This window comes from Scyliorhinus torazame, chromosome 6, assembly GCF_047496885.1.
Source record: "Scyliorhinus torazame isolate Kashiwa2021f chromosome 6, sScyTor2.1, whole genome shotgun sequence".
NCBI classification, from domain to species: Eukaryota; Metazoa; Chordata; class Chondrichthyes; order Carcharhiniformes; family Scyliorhinidae; genus Scyliorhinus; species Scyliorhinus torazame.
Window position 1 is genome coordinate 32,204,459 of NC_092712.1, and position 12,721 is coordinate 32,217,179.

Sequence of the window (12,721 nt, forward strand, 5' to 3'; positions counted from 1 at the left end):
TCTTCCAGCCCTGCTGATGTCTGCAGGGCTTTGCGTGCCCACTTGCTCTGCCACCGGGGAAGGGGGGGAGGACCACCCTCGGCAGCTCCTGCTGGCAAGAGGGTTCTGAAAATTCCGACCAATGTTAATATTGAGATTGCACCTATATGACCCCCACCAGACACTGACCAAGTAGCCTCATGGGGCACTGATCTCAGTACTCTCAAAACAAAAGACAAGGTAATATGGCAAAGGATAATATAATATAATCTTTATTAGTGTCATTAACACTGCAATGAAGTTACTGTGAAAATCCCCTAGCCGCTACATTCCGGCGCCTGTTCGGTACACAGAGGGAGAATTCAGAATGTCCAATTCACCTAACAAGCACGTCTTTTGGGGCTTGTGGGAAGAAACCGGGGCACCCGGAGGAAACCCACGCACACACGGGGAGAATGTGCAGACTCAGCACAGACAGTGACCCAAGGGGGAATCGAACCTGTGACCCTGGCACTGTGAAGCAACAGCGCTAACCACTGTCCAATGATCTGCAGGTCAGGTGGATTGGCCATGCTAAATTGCCCTTAGTGTCCAAAATTGCCCTTAGTGTTGGGTGGGGTTACTGGGTCATGGGGATAGGGTGGAGGTGTGGACCTTGGGTGGGGTGCTCTTTCAAAGAGCCGGTGCAGACTCGATGGGCCGAATGGCTTCCTTCTGCACTGTAAATTCTATGAATCCCCATGAGCCGTGCATAGGACCCAGATCTGTAAATACTTCCAGATTATTGTTATTGTGCAGCTGCTCCTGTTCCAACAAGGTAGGACTGGTTAAAATCCCTCCGTCTTCTGTTCCAGAATTTTAGGAAACTAGGAAAGAATAAGTCAAAATGAAAGACGGGTTGTATCATAATTATAATGTTACTTCTACTTAGTAGCCTGAACTGGGCTGTTGTGTCAGGGTGACCATTCGTAGAGATGGTATATTAAAAAATGAAGAATTTGAAGCATTTCTTCCTTGATGTGTGTTATTAGTGGGCCTGCGATTAAATTAATTAGATTTTATCTCAGCGAGATTCCGCCTGCGAGGAAGTGCAATGTGTGACAACAGCACTCAGTGTGCTGAGGGGCGGGAGCCATGGACAAATGAGGTCTGTTTCTGCTTGAGTCAACAATACAGGACAAAGGACTATCGCAAGTTCGTGGGAAGTGGAACATAGGAACATAGAACATACAGTGCAGAAGGAGGCAATTCGGCCCATCGAATCTGTACCGACCCATTTAAGCGCTCACTTCCACCCTATCCCCGTAACCCAATAACCCCTCCTAACCTTTTTGGTCACTAATTGGGCAATTTATCACGGCCAATCCACCTAACCTGCACGTCTTTGGACTGTGGGAGGAAACCGGAGCACCCGGAGGAAACCCACGCACACACGGGGAGAACGTGCAGACTCAGCACAGACAGTGACCCAGCGGGGAATCGAACCTGGGACCCTGGCGCTGTGAAGCCACAGTGCTAGCCACTTGTGCTACCGTGCTGTCCAAAGTGGTGGGGTTTGTTGCCGCTGGGATGGTTAAGTGAGTCCCTCACGGATCAGTGTTGGGCCCACAATTGATCACAATTTACATAGATGACTTGGAGTTGGGGACCAAGGGCAATGTGTCCAAGTTTACAGACGACACTGAGATGAGTGGTAAAGCAAAAAGTGTAGAGGATACTGGAAATCTGCAGAAGAATTTGGATAGTTTGAGTGAATGGGCTAGAGTCTGGCAGATGGAATACAATGTTGACAAATGTGAGGTTATCCATTTTGGTAGGAATAACAGCAAAAGGGATTATTATTTAAATGATAAAATATTAAAACATGCTGCTGTGCAGAGAGACCTGGGTGTGCTAGTGCATGAGTCACAAAAAGTTAGTTTACAGATGCAACAGGTGATTAAGAAGGCAAATGGAATTTTGTCCTTCATTGCTAGAGGGGTGGAGTTTAAGACTAGGGAGGTTATGCTGCAACTGTATACGGTGTTAGTGAGGCCACACCTGGAGTATTGTGTTCAGTTTTGGTCTCCTTACCTGAGAAAGGACATACTGTGCTGGAGGGTGTGCAGAGGTGATTCACTAGGTCAATCCCAGAGCTGAATGGGTTGGATTACAAGGAGAGGTTGAGTAGACTGGGACTATACTCGTTGGAATTTAGAATGATGCGGAGGAATCTTATAGCAACATATAAAATTATGAAGGGAATAGATAGGATAGATGCGGGGAGGCTGTTTCCACTGGCGGGTAAAAGCAGAACTAAGTTCAAAATAAGGGGAAGTAGATTTAGGACTGAGCTTAGGAGGAACTTCTTCACCCAAAGGGTTGTGAATCTATGGAATTCCTTGCCCAGTGAAGCAGTTGAGGCTCCTTCATTCAATGTTTTTAAGATAAAGATAGATAGTTTTTTGAAGAATAAAGGGATTAAGGGTTATGGTGTTCAGGCGGGAAAATGGAGCTGAGTCCAAAACGGAGCAGCCATGATCTCATTGAATGGTGGAACAAGCTTGAAGGACCAGATGGCCTACTCCTACTCCTAGTTCTTATGTTCTTATGTCTCATGGGGAAAGGTTGCACAGACTGGACCAAAAACCATCGCTATTTAGAGGAATGAGAGGTAATCTTATTGAAACGTATAAGATTCTGAAGGGGCTTGGAAAGCTAGATGCTGAGAGGACGTCCGTCCTGATGGGAGAACCTAGAATGGGGCGGGGGCAAGTGTGGTAGAGAGGAGAAGGATGATCCTGTTTCAAAATAAGGGATCTGCCATTTGAGACAGGGTGAAGTAGGATTTCTTCTCCCAGAGGGTCGTTAATCTTTGGAACTCTCATCCGCAGAGAGAATGGAGGTTGGGTCATTGATTATAACCAAGACTGAGTTCGACAGATGCTTGATCGACAAGAGAGTCAAGGGTCATTATGGGTGGGTTGGCAGGCAGGAAAATGGGGTTAAAGGCCAAAATCAGATTAACCATGATCTTATTGAATGGCAGAGCGGGCTGGAGGCTCCAAATGGCTCACTTCTGCTCCTATTGTGTCTGCCCTTGTGTATCTGTTCCGTGGAATCAGAGGTTCAGAGTTCACTCTTGACAATGGATCAAAGGTGTTTCACAGTTAGAAACCTTGCTGGAAGATATCGATCAATGAGAGAGCGTCACTAAGGGATAAAAGGATAGGAGGGAAGATGGGGTAAATCAGGGCCGGGATTCTCCATTACTCGGCGGGGCGGGGGGTCCCGGCGGGATGGAGTGGCGAACCACTCCGGCGTCGGGCCGCCCCAAAGGTGCGGATCTCTCCGCACCTTTCGGGGCCAAGCCCTCACCTTGAGGGGCTAGGCCCGCGCCGGAGTGGTTGGCGTGCCGCCGGCCGGCGGGAAAGGCCTTTGGCGCCACGCCAGCAGGGGCCGAAAGGACTTCGCCGGCCGGCGGAAGTCCGCGCATGCGCAGGAGCGTCAGTGGCTGCTGACGTCATCCCCACGCATGGGCATGGGGCGGTGTCTCTTCCACGTCGGCCATGGTGAAAGCTGTGGCCGAGGTGGAGGGAAAAGAGTGCCCCCTCGGCACAGGCCCGCCCGCGGATCGGTGGGCCCTGAACGCAATTCACCCCCTCCCCCGAATATCCGGTGCCGGAGAACTCGGCAACCGGCAGGGGCGGGATTCACGCCATCCCCCGGCGATTCTCCGACCCGTGGGAAGTCGGAGAATCCCGCCCCAGGTATGAGTCATTAGATGACGCCAAGCTTAGTTATGGAGTGGGAGACTGCCAGATGTATTTCATCAGCTTCAGAGCTAGGTTTGTGATGTTGCTCTCCCCTAGGTAGGATACTCTTTCAGAGGGTCGATGGGTCGAATGGTCTCCTTCTACACTGTAGGAATTCGATGGTCTATGTACTATCTTCTAACATTGTGTGGGCCTGAGGTACTTTCTTTATTATGAAGACCTTTGACCGGGAAGCAATACAGTGAGGAAAATTGTAATTTTGTTCAAGTGACTTTGGAATCTGTCATTGTTTTCAAGAATGTTCAAAGGGGGACTTTTAAAAGTTTGCATCAATTTTGAAGCGATCCAATAATAATTTACCTGGATATCAAGAATATCTGATGCATGTGACCTGGCGACACTTGCCCGAGAAGCAATACCAACAGGAAGGACGTTATGATAGGGGTGCCATGTTGCGAGACACAAAAGAGAGTTGAAAGAGAAGGTGATCAGCACGCAGATGCAATCAAAGAGAAGACTGAAAGATTTACTGATATAAAGAACAAAGAAGCTGCAGCAGGGGAAGAACAGCGAAGGCACATTCTCCAGGATCTGTGTGGGCAACGCAGTTAAAAAGGACACAAACCTGAAGAGAGCAGGGTTTGTGAACTGGACAATTCCACTGCTATGCTTCAGTTTTCCCAGAGCTGGCCAGACAGTTTGGGGAGGTTAATGAAAGGAGTTAAGGTAAAGGAGCCTCTGGGGGAACCTGTGCCAGCAAGGCTGTTGTGAGCCTTGCTAAGGAGGTTCTGCAGGATTCTGCTGTTTGGGTGACAACTGCCTGCACAAAGCTCAAAAAATGATTGGAGGCACTGTTGCAGGCGACCAGAGGACCAAATTCACTGAGTGAGAAAAGCAAGAGGCCTGACGTGCCAGAGGCTGGATTGGGAAGACTGTGAGATTGCACGTGGTGTCACGTTTGTGTGGGGAGTGCTTGTAATCTCGAGAGATAGCCTTTGTTGTATCTGTATTCCATGGAGTAATTTATAGTTCATACCGACTGTCATTTTCCAGCTAATACATGTGTGTTTACATTGGTTTGTATTTGAGGGAAAGTCAGGTGGGCGGAGAAATGGCAGATGGAGTTTAATCCAGACAAATATGAGGTAATGCATTTTGGAAGGTTTAATACAGGTCAGGAATATACAGTGAATGGTAGAACCCTCAAGAATATTGACAGTCAGAGAGATCTAGGTGGACAGGTCCACAGGTCATTGAAAGGGGCAACACAGGTGGAGAAGGTAGTCAAGAAGGCATACGGCATGCTTGCCTTCATTGGCCGGGGCATTGAGTATAAGAATTGGCAAGTCATGTTGCAGCTGTATAGAACCTTAGTTAGGCCACACTTGGAGTATAGTGTTCAATTCTGGTCGCCACACTACCAGAAGGATGTGGAGGCTTTAGAGAGGGTGCAGAAGAGATTTACCAGAATGTTGCCTGGTATGGAGGGCATTAGCTATGAGGAGCGGTTGAATAAACTCGGTTTGTTCTCACTGGAACAACGGAGGTTGAGGGGCGACCTGATAGAGGTCTACAAAACTATGAGGAGTATAGACTGAGTGGATAGTCAGGCTTTTTCCCAGGGTAGAGGGGTCAATTACTAGGGGGCATAGGTTTAAGGTGCGAGGGGCAAGGTTTAGAGGAGATGTACGAGGCAAGTTATTTTACACAGAGGGTAGTGGGTGCCTGGAACTCGCTGCCGGAGGAGGTGGTGGAAGCAGGACGATAGTGACATTTAAGGGGCATCTAGACAAATACATGAATAGGATGGGAATAGAGGGATAGGGATCCCGGATGTGTGGAAGATTTTAGTTTGGACGGGCAGCATGGTCGGCGCAGGCTTGGAGGGCCGAAGTGCTTGTTCCTGTGCCGTACTTTTCTTTGTTCTTTGTGAAGGTTACAAAAAGTGGGATCTTATTGGTAATTTCCTCGTTTGGAGACCATTTAGTAAATGTGGTTATTCTGGTTTACAGTTCCCCCACAGGCGCTGTATCAACATCCAAAACTCATCTAATTAGAACATCATACTCTCACCTCAGTTATAACTCTTTGATTAATCTCCATCGGAGGAAGCACAGATGCTCACAGCTTTAGGCAATGTTCCAGTGACAGGCAGCTTTGAATAATGAAGCTATCACACTGTCTTACAACTTGCCTTGGGGAGGTCATCAACTCATGATTTCTGGGTTGCTGGAAACCAAAGCCAGCATTCTTTGGAGGTAAATGATGGTTAGGCCTCAGCTGGAGCACTGGGCTCAATTCTGGGCCCCACACTTCAGGAAGGGTGTCAGGGTCTTGGAGGGGAAGCTGAGGCGACCTGCTGGAATAACCCCAGGGCTGGGGGACTTCAGTTAAGCAGAGAGACCGGGGAAGCTGGAATTGTTCTCCTTACAGCTGAGAAGGAAGTTTCAATAGAGGCGTTGAATTTCACCGGGGGTTTTGATCAAGTAAATAAGGAGAAAACAATTCAACTAGCTGATGGGTCAGGAACCAGAGGACACAGATAATTAGCAAAAGAACCAGGGACGGGGTTCTCCGACCCCCCGCCGGGTCGGAGAATTGCCGGGGGCGGCGTGAATCCTGCCCCCGCCGAATCTCCGGTGCGCCCCCACGGCAATTCTCCGGCCCGCGATGGGCCGAAGTCCCACTGCTGTAATGCCGTTCCCACCGGCGTGAATAGAACCACCTCCCTTACCGGCGGGACCAGGGGGCGTGAGCGGGCTCCGGGGTCCTGGGGGGGGCGGGGGGCGATCTGGCCCCGGGGAGTGCCCCCACGGTGGCCTGGCCCGCGATCGGAGCCCACCGATCCGCAGGCGGGCCTGGGCCGTGGGGGCACTCTTTTACTACGCATCGGCCGTGTAGGTCTCCGCGATGGCCGACGCGTAGGTAACCCCCCCCCCCCCCCCCTGCGCATGGGCGGGGGTGACGTCAGCAGCCGCTGACGCTCCCGCGCATGCGCGGACCTCTGACGGCCAGCGGAGTCCCTTCGGCCCCAGCTGGCGTGGCGCCAAAGGCCTTCCACGCCAGCCGGCAGGACGGCAACCACTCCGGCGCGGGCCTAACCCCTAAAGGTAAGGGCTTGGCCCCTAAAGGTGCGGAGAAATCCGCACCTTTGGGGCGGCCCGACGCCGGAGTGGTTTATGCGACTCAATCCCGCCGGGACCCCCCACCCCGCCGGGTAGGGGAGACTCCCGGCCCAGGGGGGAGGTGATTATTATTTGCCCGTTCATGGGATGTGGGTGCCATTGGCTGGGCCAGCATTTATTGGCCATCCCTGAGGGCATTTAAGAGTCAACCACAATACTGCGGGTCTGGAGTCACATGTAGGCCAGATCAGGCAAGGACAAAGAACAAAACAAGAAGAACAAAAAAAATTACAGCACAGGAACAGGCCCTTCGGCCCTCCCAGCCTGTGCCGATCCAGATCCTTTATCTAAACCTGTCTTCTATTTTCCAAGGATCTACTTCCCTCTGTTCCCCACCCGTTCATATATCTGTCTAGATGCATCTTAAATTATGCTCTTGTGCCCGCCTCTACCACCTCCACTGGCAAGATGTTCCAGGCACCCACCACCCTCTACGTAAAAGACTTTCCACGCACATCGCCCTTAAACTTTCCCCCTCTCACCTTGAAATCATGACCCCTTGTAATTGACACTCCTACTCTTGGAAAAAGCTTGTTGCTATCCACCCTGTCCATACCTCTCATAATTTTGTAGACCTCAATCAGGTCCCCCCTGAACCTCCGTCTTTCCAACGAAAACAATCCTAATCTACTCAACCTTTCTTCATAGCTAACACCCTCCATACCAGACAACATCCTGGTGAACCTCCTCTGCACCCTCTCTAAAGCATCCACATCCTTCTGGTAATGTGGCGACCAGAACTGCACGCAGTATTCCAAATGTGGCCTAACCAAAGTCCTATACAACTCTAACATGACCTGTCGACTCTTGTACTCAATACCCCGTCCGATGAAGGTAAGCATGCTGTATGCCTTCTTGACCACTCTATCGACCTGCGTTGCCACCTTCAGGGTACAATGGAGCTGAACTCCCAGATCTCTCTGTACATCAATTTTCCCCAGGACTCTTCCATTGACTGTATAGTCCGCTCTTGAATTAGATCTTCCAAAATGCATCACCTCGCATTTGCCTGGATTGAACTCCATCTGCCATTTCACTGCCCAACTCTCCAACCTATCTATATTTTGCTGTATTCTCTGACAGTCCTCCTCGCTATCTGCAACTCCACCAACCTTAGTATCATCTGCAAACTTGCTACTCAGACCACCTATACCTGCGTCCAGATCATTTATGTATATCACAAACAACAGTGGTCCGAGCACGGATCCCTGTGGAACACCACTAGTCACCTTTCTCCATTTTGAGACGCTCCCGTCCACCACTACTCTCTGTCTCCTGTTACCCAGCCAGTTCTTTATCCATCTAGCTAGTACACCCTGAACCCCATACGACTTCACTTTTTCCATCAACCTGCCATGGGAAACTTTATCAAACACCTTACTGAAGTCCATGTATATGACATCTACAGCCCTTCCCTCATCAATTAACTTTGTCACTTCCTCAAAGAATTCTATCAGGTTTGTAAGACATGACCTTCCCTGCACAAAACCATGCTGCCTAACACCGATAAGTCTATTTTCTTCCAAATGTGAATAGATCCTATCCCTCAGTATCTTCTCCAACAGTTTGCCTACCACTGACGTCAAGCTCACAGGTCTATAATTCCCTGGATTATCCCTGCTACCCTTCTTAAGGACGGCAAAAATCTCCTTCCCAGATGGGTTCTACGACGATCGGCAATGGTTTTCAAGGTCGTCGTTAGAATTTTAATTCCAGGTTTTATTATTGAATTCAAATTCCATCAACTGCCCTGGCGAGATTTGAACCCAGGTCCCCAAAGCATTACCCTGGGTCTCTGGATTACTAGTCCAGGGACAGAACCACTACGCCACCGCCTCTCCTCTGAGAAGTCACCGGGGTTGGGGGGGGGGGGGGGGGCGGGGGGAGTGGGGGGGGGGATGGAGGACCAACAATCCAAAGGCCCAGACCATTCTTCTGGGAGGGGCCAAAGGTTCAGATCCAGTCACACCAGCTGGTAGAATTTAAATTCAATTAATAAACCTAGAATTGTAAAGGGCGATTGTCATAAAAACACATCTGGTTCACTAATGTCCTTTGGGGAAGGAAATCTGCCGTCCTTACCCTGGTCTGGCCTACACGTGACTCCAGACCCACAGCAATGGGGTTCACTCTTTGCTGCCCCCCTCGGAAGTGCCGAGCAAACCACTCAGTTCATGGGCAATTAGGGATGGGCAACAAATGCTGGCCTTGTGAGTGGCCCGCACATCCCGTGAAAGAAGGAAGAAAATGTATCTCTCTGCCTTGCAGGAGACTGTTGTGATCCGGAAGGCTTTCCCTGGAATTAAGGATGGCGAATCCGCATCAACAGTTCGTTTTCCAAAAGAGAATTGGATAAATACTCGAAATAGAAACATCTGCAGAGCCACAGGGAAAGAGGAGGGGAGTTTAGTGTCATGTGAGTGTCCCTTTAAGAAATGGGTGTTTATAAATGGGTGTGTATATAAATATCTGTAGTGAGAGTACCTTTAAGAAATGGGTGTTTATAAATGGGTGTGTACGTAAATATCTGTAGTGAGAGTACCTTTAAGAAATGGGTGTGTACGTAAATATCTGTAGTGAGGGTACCTTTAAGAAATGGGTGTTTATTACTGCAGTGATGTCAGAGAGTGGGTGGAGCTGGGCTGTCTGTCAGCTTTTTACTTTCGCTTTAGACTGTTTGCCGCAGGATGCGTTTTAGTTTCGGTTTCAGAGCTGGATAGCTGCAGTCACAGCCAGAAGGTGTATGAATCTCTCTCTGTAATCTAAAGACTGTAAATCGATCCTGGTGATTTAAAACTAATAACAGTAGTGACTTTAACCTGATGTGCTTCTGTTAAAAGGTGTTTCTTTTGTCTTCTGGATGTTAAAAGGAAAGCGTAAACATTACTTAGTGTTGTATTCTTTGGGGGTTGTATTTGAATTAATGGTTGCTAAGATGTTCACGGTATGTTTCAAAAAGGTTAACTTGAGTTCATAGAATAAACATTGTTTTGCTTTTAAAAAATACTTTTCCATTTCTGCTGTAACACACCTGTAGATTGGGCCGTGTGCTCCCCATACCACAATCTAGTAAAAGTTGTGGGTCAGGTGAACTCCATGATACACTTTGGGCTTCTCTAAACCCTGGCCCATAACAGGAGCTAATTGAATAGCATTGGCATGATGGGTCGAATGGTCACTTTCTGTACACTCTGTTCAAGGGCGCAGAAGAGATTTACCAGGATGTTGCCTGGTATGGAGGGCATTAGCTATGAGGAACGGTTGAATAAACTCGGTTTGTTCTCACTGGAACGACGGAGGTTGGGGGGGGCGACCTGATAGAGGTCTACAAAATGATGAGGGGCATAGACAGAGTGGATAGTCAGAGGCTTTTCCCCAGGGTAGAGGGGTCAATTACTAGGGGGCATATGTTTAAGGTGCGAGGGGCAAGGTTTAGAGGAGATGTACGAGGCAAGTTTTTTACACAGAGGGTAGTGGGTGCCTGGAACTCGCTGCCGGAGGAGGGGGTGGAAGCAGGGACGATAGTGACGTTTAAGGGGCATCTTGACAAATACGTGAACAGGATGGGAATAGAGGGATACGGACCCCGGAAGTGTAGAAGATTGTAGTTTAGTCGGGCAGCATGGTCGGCACGGGCTTGGAGGGCCGAAGGGCCTGTTCCTGGGCTGTACGTTTCTTTGTTCTTTGTTTTTTGCAATCAAATGATTTCCAAATGATGCGACTATTGGGCCAGAAGTCACATCAAAGTCACAGCCACTGGTAGAAACCATTTATCCGTGTGATGCTAAACGAGTATCATCAAGCTGCGAGACTATCATCAACATTCAACACTCTGGCTTATTCCCTGGCGTCTTAAGCTGCTGGCTGTGGTGTGATGCATCGATGCTTTTGTTTGGAACTCCGAATTCCACCACAGAGACTGGAGCTGGCATCTAGGCTGGCATTTCAGTGCGGTACTGAGCCAGTTACGTCAAAACCCAGATCCCGTCAATTCCATGAGGGTTTTTGATATGGAAAAGCAGGAGAGTTTTCTCCCCGATGTCATGGCCAATATTAATCTCCCAACCCAACATCATTGAAAGAGATTGTCTGCTCATTGTCTGCTGCTGTCTGTGCAATATCGCTGTCCTCAAATTAGTTGCTGCGTTTCAGCAATGACTACACCACCGGGGTACTTAACTGGCTGGAAATACATTGAGGGCAGCAATGAGTTGTTAAATGAAATGAAAATCGCTTATTGTCACAAGTAGGCTTCAAATGAAGTTACTGTGAAAAGCCCCTAGTCGCCACATTCCGGCGCCTGTTCGGGGAGGCTGTTACGGGAATCGAACTGTGCTGCTGGCCTGCCTTGGTCTGCTTTCAAAGCATGCGATTTAGCCCTGTGCTAAACAGCCTCTCACTATAGAAGTGACAATCCCTGGGTGTCATTCTCCGAACCCTCGCCGGGTCGGAGAATGGCCGTTGGCCGCCGTGAATCCCGCCCCCGCCACCGCCGAAGTCTCCGGTACCAGAGATTGGGCGGGGGCGGGAATCGGGCCACGCCGGTTGGCGGGACCCCCTGCTCAATTCTCCGGCCCGGATGGGCCGAAGCCCCGCCCAGAAATTGCCTGTCCCGCCGGCGTAAATCAAAGCTGGTATTTACCGGCGGGACCAGGCGGCGTGGGCGGGCTCCGGGGTCCTGGGGGGGGGCGCGGGGCGATCTGACCCCGGGGGGTGCCCCCACGGTGGCCTGGCCCGCGATCGGGGCCCACCGATCCGTGGGCGGGCCTGTGCCGTGGGGGCACTCTTTCCCTTCCGCCTCCGCCACGGCCTCCACCATGGCGGAGGCGGAAGAGACTCTCCCCACTGCGCATGCGCGGGAAACTGACAGCGGCCGCTGACGCTCCCGCGCATGCGCCGCATTTCTGCGCCAGCTGGCGGGGCAACAAACGCCATTTCCGCCAGCTGGCGGGGCGGAAATCCCTCCGGCGCCGGCCTAGCCCCTCAATGTTGGGGCTCGGTCCCCAAAGATGCGGAGCATTCTGCACCTTTGGGCCGGCGCGATGCCCGTCTGATTGGCGCCGTTTTTGGCGCCAGTCGGCGGACATCGCGCCGTTGAGGGAGAATTTCGCCCCCTTTCTTTTTACTGTATTTGAAATCATTCATGAGATGTGGGCATCGCTGGCCAGGCCAGCATTTGTTGCCCGTCCCTAATTGCCCTTGAGAAGGTGGTGGTGCAGTAGTCCGTGTGATGTCGATACACCTACGTAGGGGTCAGTTAGCTCAGCTGATTCGTTATGCGGAGCGAAACCAACAGCGTGGGTTCGATTCCCATACCGACTGAGGTTATTCATGAAGTCCCCGCCTTCTCAACCTCACCCCTCGCCAGAGGTGTGGTGACCCTCAGGTTAAATCACCACCACTCAGCTCACAAACGGGAGAGCAGCCTATGGTCATCTGGGGCTGTGACGACATTTACATTTTTTACACCCACAGTGCTGTTCAGGAGGGTATTTGACCCAGCGAGATTGAAGGAACGGCGATATATTTCCAAGTCAGGATAATTTGTGGCTTGGAGGGGAACTTGCAGGTGGTGGTGAATCCATATATCGGCTGCTCATGTCCTTCTAGATGGTGAAGGCCGTGGAAGTTGCTGTCGAAGGAACCGATGAAGGAGTTGATGTAGTCCATCTTGTAGATGGTACACACACTATAGAAGCGTGCGTTGGTGGTGGAGGGAGTGAACAAAGAACAATACAGCACTGGAACAGGCCCTTCCACCCTCCAAACCTACGCCGATCACGTGTACTATCTAGACCAACC